The 14,361-nt window shown below is 52.1% G+C and overlaps 1 non-coding gene across 1 annotated transcript; it reads right to left on the reverse strand.

Annotated features, from left to right (window-relative positions):
- Positions 1 to 73, reverse strand: trnat-agu (transfer RNA threonine (anticodon AGU)). The gene has a single exon. It is a non-coding gene; the product is annotated as a tRNA-Thr (tRNA).
- Positions 74 to 14,361: the final 14,288 nt, after the last annotated feature.

The following is a 14,361-nucleotide window of genomic DNA, read 5'->3' on the forward strand; positions in this document are numbered from 1 at the left end:
AGGCCCCAGTGAGATTTGAACTCACAACCCCTGGTTTACTAGACTAGTGCTCTAACCCCTGAGCTATGGAGCCACATGTTCTGGGCTGTGGGTCATTCACCAGTTAGTGCTGTGTGTTTGAAGAATGAGGAGGGGTCAGTGAAACACTCAGATTGTGTCTCATCCCCCAGACGCCTGCCTCCGTCTCTTCAATATTCGCCTCTCAACATCGATATATCGGGTCTTTCACGTAGTAAAACATCCCAAGGCAACTCAGTCACACTCTGGCTCTGTCTCTCTTTCTCTCTATCTCTCTGTCTCTGTCTCTTTCTTTCTGTCTCTCACCTTCTCACTCTGTCCCTCGAGGGGGGAGGGTAGAGCGGGGGAAGGGAAGAGAGAGGGAGAAGGGGAGAGAGGGGGGGATGGGAGAGATGAGGAGGGGGAGAGTCTGATGGGAATGCGGAGAGCGAGAGCGAGGGAAGGAAAGGGAGGAGGGAGGGGAGTGGAGACTGGGGAGGAGAGGGAGAAGGAGAGGGAGGGGAGAGAGAGGAGGGGAGAAAATGAAAAGGGAGAGGGGAAGGAGTGAGCGAGAGGGGAAGGGGAAAGAGAGAGGGGGAAGGGAAGAGTAAGAGGGGGAGGGGAAAGAGTGGGAAGGGGAAAGAGAGGGGGGAAGGGGAGAGCGAGAGAGGGGAGGGGAAAGAGAGGGAAGGGAAAGGGAGAGAGGGAGAAGGGGAGAGAGAGGGGGGAAGGCGAGAGCGAGAGAGGGGAGGGGAAAGAGAGGGAAGGGGAGAGAGAGCGGGGGGAAGGTGAAAGTGATGTTAAGAGGAGTGATGGGGAAGGAGTGAGAGAGAGAGAGGAAGGAGTGAGAGAGCGAGGAAGGGGAGAGAGAAAGGGGAAGGGGAGAGAGGGAGAAGGGGAGAATCTGAAAGGAAAGGGAAAAGAGAGAGAGAGAGGAGGGAGGGGAGGAAAGGGAGCGGAGAAGGAGGAGGGAGAGGGAGAGTGGAAAGGCAGAGTCGGAGGGGGAGAGAGTGGGACGGGAAGAGGGTGAGGTGAGGGAGGGGAAAGGGGGAGAGGGGAATGAGTGAGAGACGTGGAAAGCGAGATGGCGGGAAAGTGAGAGAGGAATAAAAAGATGTGGAACGGGTCGTGATTGTTGTGTACACATGTAAACGTCACCAATATGTAAGACTTGCCACTAGGGGGCACACCTGTGGGAGACCCAATGGTCACCTGTACACCCTGGGACAAGCAGGTATATAAGGTGACTCACCATACTGCTTCCCCACCCTGGAGTCTGAATAAAGAGCACAAGGTCACCACAGTTTGAGCTTGCAATACAGTCCTGTGGATTTATTCTGAACATCACTCACTGGCGACGAGTAACGGATCACCAACCTTCACACGGTAATGGCTGCCGTTGGTCTTGTTGAGGGATTTGTTGAGGGTGATGATTTGGGAAGCCTTCGTTGAGCGTCCCGACCGGTACTACGTCGCCAATGAACAGGACGAGGCTGAGAGAGGGCGATCAAGACCAGGGCGATTCTCCTCACCGTATGTGGGTCTCCGATATACGGCCTGCTCAAAAACCTGCTGGCACCGGTCAAACCAGAGGAGAAGACTTACACAGAGCTGTGTGTGCTGGTGTGGGAACGCCTCAAGCCGAAGGAGAGCACCTTAAAGGCCAGGTATCACTTTTACACCCACCGGCGCTCCCAGGGCCAGAAGATTCCTTGCGGGGCAGTACGGTTTTTGCGGGATCTTTGCGGGAAATGTTGCCGAACGGTTTTGTGCTCGGAATCGGTCACAAGGTCATCCTTCGCAAGCTGCTGTCTGCCGGATCCCGGGATAAACGGGCCCTTTTCGGAATGGGAGGCAGTGACTAGTGGGGTGCCGCAGGGCTCAGTGCTGGGACCCCAGCTATTTACAATATACATCAATGATTTAGATGCAGGAATTGAATGTAATATCTCCAAGTTTGCAGATGACACTAAACTGGGTGGCGGTGTGAGCTGTGAGGAGGATGCTAAGAGGCTGCAGGGTGACTTGGACAGGTTAGGTGAGTGGGCAAATACATGGCAGATGCAGAATAATGTGGATAAATGTGAGGTTATCCACTTTGGAGGCAAAAACAGGAAGGCAGAATATTATCTGAATGGTGACAGATTAGGAAAAGGGGAGGTGCAACGAGACCTGGGTGTCATGGTACATCAGTCATTGAAAGTTGGCATGCAGGTACAGCAGGTGGTGAAGAAGGCAAATGGTATGTTGGCCTTCATCGCGAGGAGATTTGAGTATCGGAGCAGGGAGGTCTTACTGCAGTTGTACAGGGCCTTGGTGAGGCCTCACCTGGAATATTGGTTCAGTTTTGATCTCCTAATCTGAGGAAGGACGTTCTTGCTATTGAGGGAGTGCAGTGAAGGTTCACCAGACTGATTCCCGGGATGGCTGGACTGATATATGAGGAGAGACTGGATAAACTGGACCATTATACACTGGAGTTTAGAAGGATGAGAGGGGATCTCATAGAAACATTTCAGATTCTGACGGGAGTGGACAGGTTAGATGCAGGAAGAATGTTCCCGATGTTGGGGAAGTCCAGAACCAGGGGATACAATCTAAGGATAAGGGGTAGGCCATTTAGGACTGAGATGAGGAGAAACTTCTTCACTCAGAGAGTTGTTAACCTGTGGAATTCTCTACCGAAGAGAGTTGTTGAGGCCAATTCATTGGATATATTCAAGAGGGAGTTAGATATGGCCCTTAAGGCTAAAGGGATCAAGGGGTATGGAGAGAAAGCAGGAAAGGGGTACTGAGGTGAATGATCAGCCATGATCTTATTGAATGGTGGTGCAGGCTCGAAGGGCCGAATGGCCTGCTCCTGCACCTATTTTCGATGTTTCTATGTTTCTGTCTGAGCAAGGCCATCACGACAGCCCAGGCCTTCATATCCACGAGCGATAACACGAAACAGATTCGAAGCTCACCGGCAAGTACTGTGCATAAAATAATGTATTCAGCAGGCAGAACGGCACAGGACAGGGCCCACATGACCGCAGAGGCCAGACCTAGGCCTCGAGTGACTCAGAGTCCGCCGTGGGGCGTGAACGCGTATCCATTAGCACCATGTTGGCGCTGCTGGGGTCAGCCATCGAGCCCACCAATGTCGATTCAAGCCCTGTGTGTGCAAGGGCCGTGGAACAATGGGGCACCTCCAGCGAATGTGCAAACGGTCTGTGACTCACCACGTGGCAGAGTCAGGAGAGGACCATCGATCCAGCGAGGGTCACGCTGAACGAGCAGGAGAGGCAACTCAACCTGAGGCTGAAGGGGAAGTACATGGGGTACACACCTTCACCACCAAAAGCCCTCCGATAATGTGAAAAGTTGGACCTAACGGTACTCCAGTCTCCATGGAACTAGACACGGGGGCGGGTCAATCAATAATGAGCCAGAAGGCATTCGAGAGGCTGTGGGGGGGGCGACAGAGCACAATGACCCAAGCTGATCCCGATTCAGGCAAAGCTGGGCACCTACACCAAGGAACTGAGACCAGTTATTGGTAGTGCGGGCATAAGGGTATCCCATGAGGGAGCGGTGCGCGATTTACCTCTGTGGATTGTTTCAGGTGATGGGCCAATGCTGCTTGGTAGAAGGTGGATGGGGAAGATTCGATGGAACTGGGAAGACCTCTGTGTACCTTCTCTGGCGAACAACCTCTCCCCTTGCTCAAAGGCTGAGCAAGCCCCCCACCTTCAGCTGAACCAGGCGTCGAAGTGCAGATCCATTTGCAGACCCCCGAGGCACAGGCCGCTCATCGCGACCACCAGGAGGCGAAGATCAACCGAGCAGCGGTTACAGACGGGGGGTATCCAGCACCCGAAGGCGACGACCTCTTGGCGGCGACGGAAGAGGCTCCAGGTCGACCAAGCGGAGTGGAGCTCCGGCCGAAACCATCCGAATGTGTCTTCCCGACGCCAGAGGCGGGAATCCCTGGGGAGGAAGATGGCGGCAGTCGAGAGAAGCGTCCAGATCACGGGTCGAGAGAAACGTCCAGACCATGGGATGTGGCCGCAACGGAACAGAGGCATGTGTTGGCCAGCGAGGAAGGCCACTGGGTTTGGGGCAAAGGTAAAGGGGGGGGCCGCTGAGAAGGCCAGGAACCCACTATGTTCCAATAAGTTGTTTGCACTGTGGAACCCATGTGAGCGTTCTTTCGTGGCCAATGGTGTACTATCATATGGGGTCGGGGGTACGTTAAAACAAGCCAAAGTAGCGGGCAAACAACAACCGGTCGTATATGTATCTGACAAAGTACTTGTAGCAAGTGATGTGTTATCACATTACCGCCTGCTCACGGCGAACCGCCAGACGGGAGTGTTGCAGCTTATCCGTCGCAAAGACGTAATGCTCATCCCATCAGATTGCGCCCCCCCCCTGTGGGACAAACCCTGCAACGTGTTACAAAGAAAGGCAGGGAGGCTACACACAGTCGGTGGTGCGGGAACCTCCGTACTACGTCCCAGGATCCACAGGGGGACCACACGGCCTCCCGCTACCACTGAAAGTCTCAGGGCCGTATCGGCCCATCCTGGGCTCTCCAGGCCTTAGGGTCAGCGACAATAGTCCGCAGCGGGCAGCCCAGATCACCAAGCCGAGCACCACACGTGTCGCGGTAGACTCCCTACAGACCCCGGCTGTCCCGGGTTGCTACGCAGTCACCGGACAGAGTCGCTCAGGACCGAGCCTTCCGCCTGCTATCAGCAGAGAATGCACCACGATCGTACGGCCCCCCCTCCACACCACATCAGAATAAGTGACGTGGACAATATTCAGGGCCCCCAGATGGGGCCGAGAGCACTGTGTGAGACAAAGAGGGGAATGGAGTGTGTGTGTGTGTGTGATGAAAATGGAGTGTTTGGTTGTGAAACCATGTACTGAGCAAACGCAGAAAGCGTTTGGACCAGACCAGACTGCAAACTATCGATAAGCAGGCCACCATTGTGAAAGGACCTGGCCACGTCTGTCCCATCACACCAGGCACTCGGCCGGGCAGCAACGTTCCGACCAACTCACCCAGGCCAGGAATTCAAATCAGGTGATCGACCCGGGGACACAGGGCGTCATATCGCCTCAACTTGCAAATAACTGGTACATAAGCCTTTGGAGGGGGCGGGGGGGGGGGGGGGAGTGATGTTCTGTATGCACCTAAACCTCACCAATATGTCAGACTTGCCACTAGGGGGCACACCTGTGGGAGTCCTAAGGGTCACTTGTGCACCCTGGGACAAGCAGGTACATAAGGTGATCCACCATGCTGCTTCCCCACTCTGGGGTCTCAATAAAGAGACCAAGGTCACAATAGTTTCAGCTTACGATACGGTCCCGTGGATTTATTCTGAACATAACAGTGATGGGGAGGGCAGAGAAAGATTTGGAAGGGGAAGAGAGAGTGTGAGGGAGACAAGGGGAGGAGAGGGGAGCCTGTTGTTCCAGGGTCGGTCTCAGAGCTGGTTAATATTTATAATTAAAGCCCTTGTTAATTGACGGTGAATTTAATAAATAAGCTGATCTTGAGGAGGCCCCAGTGAGATTTAAACCCACGACCCCTGCTTTACAATACCAGTGCTCTAACCCCTGAGCTATGGAGCCACCTGCTCTGGGAAAGACAGGGGAAGGAGCAGGAAAGAGAGGGGAGGGGAAAAGAGAGAGTGGAAGGAGTGAGAGAGAGGGGGAAGGGGAGACAGAGAGGGAAGGAGTGAGAGAGAGAGGGAAGGAGTGAGAGAGAGGGGGAAGAGGTGACAGAGAGGGGAAGGAGTGAGAGAGAGGGGGAAGGGGAAAGAGAGGGAGGGAAAGGAGTGAGAGGGGAAAGGGGAGAGAGAGTGTGGAAGGAGTGAGAGAGGAAGGGAAGGGGAAAGAGAGGGAGCAGAAAGGGAGAGAGAGGGGAAGGTGAGAGAGAGAGGGAGAGAGAGTGTGGAAGGGAGGGAGAGATGCAAGAGAGAGTGAGGAAGGGAGGGAGAGAGTGGAAAGAGTGAGAGGGGGAGGGGAAGAGTGGGGAGGAGTGAGAGAGGGAAGGGGACAGAGAGGGAAGGGAGACAGGGAGGAAGAGAGAGGGAAGGGGAGAGAGAGGGGGGCAAGGGAGCGGTGTGGCAGGGGAAAGAGGGGGGAAAGGGAAAAAGAGGGGTCAGGAGTGAGAGAAATAATGGAAGGAATGAGATGGAGGGGAAGGGAGAGAGAGGGGGAAGGAGTGAGAGAGAGAGGGGAAGTGGAGAGAGAGTGGAAGGAATGAGAGAGAGGGGAAGGACTGAGAGAGAGGGGGAAGGGGAGACATGGAGGAAGAGAGAGAAGGGAAGGGGAGAGAAAGAGGGGGGGGAGGAGAGAGAGAGGGAGAGGAGAGATGGGAAAGGGAAAGTGAGGGAGAAGGGGAGAATCTGAAAAGAAAGGGAAAAGGGAGAGACAGAGGAGGTAGGGGAGGAGGGAGAGGAGAGGGGAGAGGGAAAGGGAGAGTGAAAAGGCAGAGGGGGAATGGGGAGAGAGGGTGGAGAGAGTGGGTAGGGGTATGAGGGGGAGGGGAGAGAGAGAGAGAGGAGAAGGGGAGTGAGCGAGGGGAATGGTAATGTGGGAGGGGAAGGGGAGAGAGAGAGGGGGAGGGGGAAAGAGCAGGGATGAAGAGATAGAGTTAAGGGGGGGAGAGAGAGCGGAAGGACTGAGAGAAGGAAGGGGAGAGAGAAGAATAGATGGTTCTGTTGTGTATCTGTAAAGCATGCACTCCCATCTTCCACCACCAGGGAGCACATCCCCTGAAGTCCCAAGGGATCCCAGCATCCCTTGGGAGCACTGTATATAAGCCGGCCCCTAAGGCCTGTTCCTCACTCTGGAGTGTCTTCATAAAGACTGAGGTCACTGTTACTTTAACCTCCCTGTGTGCAGTCTCATCTGTGTTAGGAACACAACAGGTTCATTCTCTGATTACCAACCAGTAACTTGTATTCGGAACCCAGGAGAGGGCTCTGAGCTAGTTAGAGTGGGTGAGAGCTCAGATGAACCGGAACCCAAGAAAGAATGCAAAAGGCAGGAGGCAACAGAGCAGAGTAGCACTGGGGTAAGGGTAAACCACAAGGTGATAGGAAGGGACAATATGTATGAAGATAAAGGGGCTGCAGGAAGGGTCAAAACTAAAAATCATGGTTTAAAAACTAGTATTAAAACACTCTACCTAAACGCACGCAGCATTCGAAATAAAGTAAATGAGTTGACGGCACAAATTATTACAAATGGGTATGATTTGGTGGCCATTACAGAAACATGGTTGCAGGGTGGCCAAGACTGGGAATTAAACATACAGGGCTATCTAACGATTCGGAAAGACAGACAAGAAGGGAAAGGAGGTGGGGTAGCTCTGTTAATAAAGGATGATATCAGGGCAGTTGTGAGAGATGATATTGGTTCTAATGAACAAAATGTTGAATCATTGTGGGTGGAGATTAGAGATAGTAAGGGGAAAAAGTCATTGGTGGGTGTAGTTTATAGGCCCCCAAATAATAACTTCACGGTGGGGCGGACAATAATCAAGGGAATAATAGAGGCATGTGAAAAAGGAGGGTTTTTAACCTACATATCGATTGGTCAAATCAAATCGCACGGGGTAGCCTGGAGGAGGAATTCATAGAATGCATAAGGGATTGTTTCTTAGAACAGTATGTTACAGAACCTACAAGGGAGCAAGCTATCTTCGATCTGGTCCTGTGTAATGAGACAGGAATAATAAACGATCTCCTAGTAAAAGATCCTCTCGGAATGAGTGATCACAGTATGGTTGAATTTGTAATACAGATTGAGGGTGAGGAAGTAGTGTCAGAAACGAGCGTACTATGCTTAAACAAAGGGGACTACAGTCGGATGAGGGCAGAGTTGGCTAAAATAGACTAGAAACACAGACTAAACGGTGGCACAATTGAGGAACAGTGGAGGACTTTTAAGGAGCTCTTTCATAGTGCGCAACAAAAATATATTCCAGTGAAAAAGAAGGGCGGAAAGAGAAGGGATAACCAGACATGGATAACCAAGGAAATAAAGGAGAGCATCAAATTAAAAACCAATGCATATAAGGTGGCCAAGGTTCGTGGGAAACGAGAAGATTGGGAAAATTTTAAACAACATCAAAGAATGACTAAGAAAGCAATAAAGAAAGGAAAGATAGATTACAAAAGTAAACTTGCGCAAAACATAAAAGCAGATAGTAAAAGCGTTTACCGATATATAAAACGGAAAAGAGTGACGAAAGTAAATGTTGGTCCCTTAGAAGATGAGAAGGGGGATTTAATAATGGGAAATGTGGAAATGGCTAAGACCTTAAACAATTATTTTGCTTCGGTCTTCACAGTGGAAGACATAAAAACCATGCCAAAAATTGCTGGTCACAGGAATGTGGGAAGGGAGGACCTTGAGACAATCACTATCACTAGGGGGGTAGTGCTGGACAGGCTAATGGGACTCAAGGTAGACAAGTCCCCTGGTCCTGATGAAATGCATCCCAGGGTATTAAAAGAGATGGCGGAAGTTATAGTAGATACATTCGTTATAATCTACCAAAATTCTCTGGACTCTGGGGAGGTACCAGCGGATTGGAAAGCAGCTAATGTAACGCCTCTGTTTAAAAAAGGGGCAGACAAAAGGCAGGTAACTATAGGCCGGTTAGTTTAACATCTGTAGTGGGGAAAATGCTTGAAGCTATCATTAAGGAAGAAATAGCGGGACATCTAGATAGGAATAGTGCAATCAAGCAGACGCAACACGGATTCATGAAGGGGAAATCATGTTTAACTAATTTACTGGAATTCTTTGAGGATATAACGAGCATGGTGGATAGAGGTGTACCGATGGATGTGGTGGTATTTAGATTTTCAAAAGGCATTCGATAAAGTGCCACACAAAAGGTTACTGCAGAAGATAAAGGTACGCAGAGTCAGAGGAAATGTATTAGCATGGATCGAGAATTGGCTGGCTAACAGAAAGCAGAGAGTCGGGATAAATGGGTGCTTTTCGGGTTGGAAATCGGTGGTTAGTGGTGTGCCACAGGGATCGGTGCTGGGACCACAACTGTTTACAATATACATAGATGACCTGGAAGAGGGGACAGAGTGTAGCGTAACAAAGAGAGAGTGGAAGGAGTGAGAGAGAGGGGGAAGGGGAAATAGAGAGGGAGGGGAAGAATGGCGATGGAGTGAGTGAGAGAGGCTAATGGATGAGAGCGGAAGGGGAGAGTAAGAGATGGAAGTGGAGAGAGGGGAAGGGGAGAGGGGGGAGGGGGAGAGAGGGAGGAGGCAAGGGAGAGAGAAAGGAAGGGGAGAGAGAGGGAGAACGGGAGAATCTGAAAAGAAAGGGAAAAGAGAGCGAGAGAGAAAGGAGGGAGGGAGGGAAGTGGAGAGTGAAAAGGTGAGGGGAAGGGGAGAGAGGGTGGAGAGCCTGGGTTGGCGAAAGAGACAGAGTGAGCGGAGAGAGGGGGTGAGAGAGTGGATAGCGGAGAGAGAGTGTGAGGCGAGGGAGGGGGAAGGGGGGAGAGGGGTAAAAAGATGTAGAACATGTCCTGATATGGAAGGGAGAGAGACAGGAGCTTGTTGTTCCAGGGTCGGTCTCGGAGCAGTTTAATATTTATAATTACATCCCTTGTTAATTGACAGTGAATTTAAATACTGAACTAATTTTGAGTAGGCCCCAGTGAGATTTGAACCAACGACCGCTGGTTTATTAGCCCAGTGCTCGAACCCCTGAGACATGGAACCACCTGCTCTGGGCTGTGGGTCATTCCCCAGTTAGTGCTGTGTGTTTGAAGAATGAGGAGGGGTCAGTGAAACGCTCAGATTGTGTCTCATCCCCCAGACTCCTGCCTCCGTCTCTTCAATATTCACCTCTCAACATCGATATATCGGGTCTTTCACGTAGTAAAACATCCCAAGGCAACTCAGTTACACTCTGGCTTTGTCTCTCTGTCTCTGTCTCTTTCTTTCTGTCTCTCACCTTCTCACTCGGTCCCTCGAGGGGGAGGGTGTAGCGGGGGAAGGGGAGAGAGAGGGAGAAGGGAAGAGAAGGGGTGGATGGGAGAGATGGGGAGGGGGAGAGTCTGATGGGAAAGGGGAGAGCGAGAGCGAAGGAATGAAAGGGAGGATGGAGGGGATGGAGACTGGGGAGGGGAGGGAGAAGGTGAGGGAGGAGAGAGAGGAGGGGAGAAAATGGAAAGGGAGAGGGGAAGGAGTGAGCGAGAGGGGAAGGGGAGAGAGAGAGGGGGAAGGGGAGAGCAAGAGGGGGAGGGGAAAGAGTGGGAAGGGGAAAGAGAGGGGGGAAGGGGAGAGCAAGAGAGGGGAGGGGAAAGAGAGGGAAGGGAAAGGGAGAGAGGGAGAAGGGGAGAGAGAGGGGGGGAAGGTGAAAGAGATGTTAAGAGGAGTGATGGGGAAGGAGTGAGAGAGAGAGGGGAAGGAGTGAGAGAGTGAGGAAGGGGAGAGAGAAAGGGGAAGGGGAGAGAGGGAGAAGGGGAGAATCTGAAAGGAAAGGGAAAAGAGAGAGAGAGAGGAGGGAGGGGAGGAAAGGGAGCGGAGAAGGAGGAGGGAGAGGGAGAGTGGAAAGGCAGAGTCGGAAGGGGAGAGAGTGGGATGGGAAGAGGGTGAGGCGAGGGAGGGGAAAGGGGGAGAGGGGAACGAGTGAGAGACGGGGAAAGCGAGATAGCGGGAAAGTGAGAGAGGAATAAAAAGATGTGGAACGGGTCGTGATTGTTGTGTACACATGTAAACGTCACCAATATGTAAGACTTGCCACTAGGGGGCACACCTGTGGGAGACCCAATGGTCACCTGTGCACCCTGGGACAAGCAGGTATATAAGGTGACTCACCATACTGCTTCCCCACCCTGGAGTCTGAATAAAGAGCACAAGGTCACCACAGTTTGAGCTTGCAATACAGTCCTGTGGATTTATTCTGAACATCACTCACTGGCGACGAGTAACGGAGCACCAACCTTCACACGGTAATGGCTGCCGTTGGTCTTGTTGAGGGATTTGTTGAGGGTGATGATTTGGGAAGCCTTCGTTGAGCGTCCCGACCGGTACTACGTCGCCAATGAACAGGACGAGGCTGAGAGAGGGCGATCAAGACCAGGGTGATTCTCCTCACCGTATGTGGGTCTCCGATATACGGCCTGCTCAAAAACCTGCTGGCACCGGTCAAACCAGAGGAGAAGACTTACACAGAGCTGTGTGTGCTGGTGTGGGAACGCCTCAAGCCGAAGGAGAGCACCTTAAAGGCCAGGTATCACTTTTACACCCACCGGCGCTCCCAGGGCCAGAAGATTCCTTGCGGGGCAGTACGGTTTTTGCAGGATCTTTGCGGGAAATGTTGCCGAACGGTTTCGTGCTCGGAATCGGTCACGAGGTCATCCTTCGCAAGCTGCTGTCTGCCGGATCCCGGGATAAACGGGCCCTTTTCGGAATGGGAGGCAGTGACTAGTGGGGTGCCGCAGGGCTCAGTGCTGGGACCCCAGCTATTTACAATATACGTCAATGATTTAGATGAAGGAATTGAATGTAATATCTCCAAGTTTGCAGATGACACTAAACTGGGTGGCGGTGTGAGCTGTGAGGAGGATGCTAAGAGGCTGCAGGATGACTTGGACAGGTTAGGTGAGTGGGCAAATGCATTGCAGATGCAGAATAATGTGGATAAATGTGAGGTTATCCACTTTGGGGGCAAAAACAGGAAGGCAGAATATTATCTGAATGGTGACAGATTAGGAAAAGGGGAGGTGCAACGAGACCTGGGTGTCATGGTACATCAGTCATTGAAAGTTGGCATGCAGGTACAGCAGGCGGTGAAGAAGGCAAATGGTATGTTGGCCTTCATTTAGAGGGGATTTGAGTATAGGAGCAGGGAGGTCTTACTGCAGTTGTACAGGGCCTTAGTGAGGCCTCACCTGGAATATTGTGTTCAGTTTTGGTCTCCTAATCTGAGGAAGGACATTCTTGCCATTGAGGGAGAGCAGCGAAGGTTCACCAGACTGATTCCCGGGATGGCTGGACTGATATATGAGGAGAGACTGGATAAACTGGGCCTTTATACACTGGAGTTTAGAAGGATGAGAGGGGATCTCACAGAAACGTATAAGATTCTGACGGGACGGGACAGGTTAGATGCGGGAAGAATGTTCCCGATGTTGGGGAAGTCCAGAACCAGGGGACACAATCTAAGGATAAGGGGTAGGCCATTTAGGACTGAGATGAGGAGAAATTTCTTCACTCAGAGAGTTGTTAACCTGTGGAATTCCCTGCCGCAGAGAGTTGTTGAGGCCAATTCATTGGATATATTCAAGAGGGAGTTAGTTATGGCCCTTAAGGCTAAAGGGATCAAGGGGTATGGAGAGAAAGCAGGAAAGGGGTACTGAGGGAATGATCAGCCATGATCTTATTGAATGGTGGTGCAGGCTCGAAGGGCCGAATGGCCTACTCCTGCACCTATTTTCTCTGTTTCTATGTTTCTATCTGAGCAAGGCCATCACGACAGCTCAGGCCTTCATATCCACGAGCGATAACACGAAACAGATTCGAAGCTCACCGGCAAGTACTGTGCATAAAATAATGTATTCAGCAGGCAGAACGGCACAGGACAGGGCCCACATGACCGCAGAGGCCAGACCTAGGCCTCGAGTGACTCAGAGTCCGCCGTGGGCCGTGAATGCGTATCCATTAGCACCATGTTGGCCCTGCTGGGGTCAGCCATCGAGCCCATCAATGTCGATTCAAGCCCTGTGTGTGCAAGGGCCGTGGAACAATGGGGCACCTCCAGCGAATGTGCAAACGGTCTGTGACTCACCACGTGGCAGAGTCAGGAGAGGACCATCGATCCAGCGAGGGTCACGCTGAACGAGCAGGAGAGGCAACTCAACCTGAGGCTGAAGGGGAAGTACATGGGGTGCACACCTTCACCACCAAAAGCCCTCCGATAATGTGAAAAGTTGGACCTAACGGTACTCCAGTCTCCATGGAACTAGACACGGGGGCGGGTCAATCAATAATGAGCCAGAAGGCATTCGAGAGGCTGTGGGGGGGGGCGACAGAGCACAATGACCCAAGCTGATCCCGATTCAGGCAAAGCTGGGCACCTACACCAAGGAACTGAGACCAGTTATTGGTAGTGCGGGCATAAGGGTATCCCATGAGGGAGCGGTGCGCGATTTACCTCTGTGGATTGTTTCAGGTGATGGGCCAATGCTGCTTGGTAGAAGGTGGATGGGGAAGATTCGATGGAACTGGGAAGACCTCTGTGTACCTTCTCCGGCGAACAACCTCTCCCCTTGCTCAAAGGCTGAGCAAGCCCCCCACCTTCAGCTGAACCAGGCGTCGAAGTGCAGATCCATTTGCAGACCCCCGAGGCACAGGCCGCTCATCGCGACCACCAGGAGGCGAAGATCAACCGAGCAGCGGTTACAGACGGAGGGTACCCAGCACCCGAAGGCGACGACCTCTTGGCGGCGACGGAAGAGGCTCCAGGTCGACCAAGCGGAGCGGGGCTCCGGCCGAAACCATCCGAATGTGTCTTCCCGACGCCAGAGGCGGAAATCCCTGGGGAGGAAGATGGCGGCAGTCGAGAGAAGCGTCCAGACCACGGGTCGAGAGAAACGTCCAGACCACGGGATGTGGCCGCTACGGAACAGAGGCATGTGTTGGCCAGCGAGGAAGGCCACTGGGTTTGGGGCAAAGGTAAAGGGGGGGGCCGCTGAGAAGGCCAGGAACCCACTATGTTCCAATAAGTTGTTTGCACTGTGGAACCCATGTGAGCGTTCTTTCGCGGCCAATGATGTACTATCATATGGGGTCGGGGGTACGTTAAAACAAGCCAAAGTAGCGGGCAAACAACAACCGGTCGTATATGTATCTGACAAAGTACTTGTAGCAAGTGATGTGTTACCACATGAGGTCGGGAGTGTTGTACACCAAGCCAAAGTAGCGGGCGAGCCCTAACCGGTTGTATATGTATCTAACAGTTGTATATGTATCGGTGCTGTGACCACAACTGTTTACAATATACATAGATGACCTGGAAGAGGGGACAGAGTGTAGTGTAACAAAATTTGCGGATGACACTAAGATTAGTGGGAAAGCGGGTTGTGTAGAGGACACAGAGAGGCTGCAAAGAGATTTAGATAGGTTAAGCGAGTGGGCTAAGGTTTGGCAGATGGAATACAATGTCGGAAAGTGTGAGGTCATTCACCTTGGGAAAAAAAACAATAAAAGGGAATATTATTTGAATGGGGAGAAATTACAACATGCTGCAGTGCAGAGGGACCTGGGGGGTCCTTGTGCATGAAACTCTTTTGAGAAATGCTACCAACCGGTTTCCAAA

Source organism: Pristiophorus japonicus, unplaced genomic scaffold (genome assembly GCF_044704955.1).
Source record: "Pristiophorus japonicus isolate sPriJap1 unplaced genomic scaffold, sPriJap1.hap1 HAP1_SCAFFOLD_494, whole genome shotgun sequence".
Taxonomy (NCBI): Eukaryota; Metazoa; Chordata; class Chondrichthyes; family Pristiophoridae; genus Pristiophorus; species Pristiophorus japonicus.